Raw genomic sequence first — 542 nt, 5'->3', positions numbered from 1 at the left:
TGTGGTGCGGAGGTCAGTCAGTGTCCACTGGCGCACGCCATTAGCCCCGCCCGCATTGATTAATCTAAACGCGACAGCGGGGGGACGGTAAGCCCCGAGGTGGGGGTGGATGGACGGACGGTCCGTCGGCAGCGTCAAGAAAACAACCGAGGAGCGGCAGAGGTGGTGGCGGCGGGTAAAACAAGCAGCCAGTCGAATCGAATCAAGCCGGCCACTTGTTGCCGGATCAGAGCTCGGCGCAGGGATGGTTCTCCCGGGATTCGAGATCCTCGAGGCTCGCGGGAGCGCGGTCCCGCGCTGTTTTTTAATGGCGGGACCTCGTCCCTTCCCGGCGCGGATAGATGGATGGATGGAGTTCCACGAGGACCACGGTGGCTTTTCACATGCGTCTGCAGGCTGCTGCTGCTGAGTTCCCTCCACTTGCTTGCAGCGGAGGGTGGTGATGGTGGGGTGGGGTGAGGAGATGTGGAAGGCTCAACCGCTCTGTGTTCCCCGTGCTGGTTTTGGTGTGGCGTCGCTGTCGCTGCACGGCTGTGGAAGGG

This window comes from Triticum dicoccoides, chromosome 6A (genome assembly GCF_002162155.2).
Source record: "Triticum dicoccoides isolate Atlit2015 ecotype Zavitan chromosome 6A, WEW_v2.0, whole genome shotgun sequence".
NCBI lineage: Eukaryota > Viridiplantae > Streptophyta > Magnoliopsida > Poales > Poaceae > Triticum > Triticum dicoccoides.
Note: the sequence above shows the minus strand (reverse complement) of the source record.